Consider the following 315-nt stretch of genomic DNA (forward strand, 5'->3'; position numbering starts at 1 on the left):
CATGTGCGTGTTTCTGTGTATTTGTGTATGCGACTATAACTTTGAATGTACACATGCTTTAGCCGATTTACCTAATATTTCCTCTCTTCCCTATCGCTATCTTAACCTCTTCTCTCCTTTATCCAATTCCTTCCTCTCTCCTCTCACCTCCACCCTTCGCTTTAGCCTTTTTCCTCATCCACATTCATTATCTTCCACACCACAATCTCCCCTCTTTCTCCCTTGATCAAATTATGCCTCAAAGGTCATTATTTCTTATCAATTGCATATCATTAACTTCATTGCAGACTCCGATATCCTAAAAAAAAAATATCG

At 38.7% G+C, this 315-nt stretch overlaps 1 protein-coding gene across 1 annotated transcript in view; it reads left to right on the top strand.

The window, feature by feature from the left end:
* Positions 1-315, top strand: part of LOC119594673 (nephrin-like) — a gene marked incomplete at both ends in the record, with an annotated part of 83,507 nt that overhangs the window by 82,396 nt on the left and 796 nt on the right.

The sequence above is a fragment of the Penaeus monodon genome, chromosome 34, assembly GCF_015228065.2.
Source record: "Penaeus monodon isolate SGIC_2016 chromosome 34, NSTDA_Pmon_1, whole genome shotgun sequence".
In the NCBI taxonomy this organism is placed as follows: domain Eukaryota; kingdom Metazoa; phylum Arthropoda; class Malacostraca; order Decapoda; family Penaeidae; genus Penaeus; species Penaeus monodon.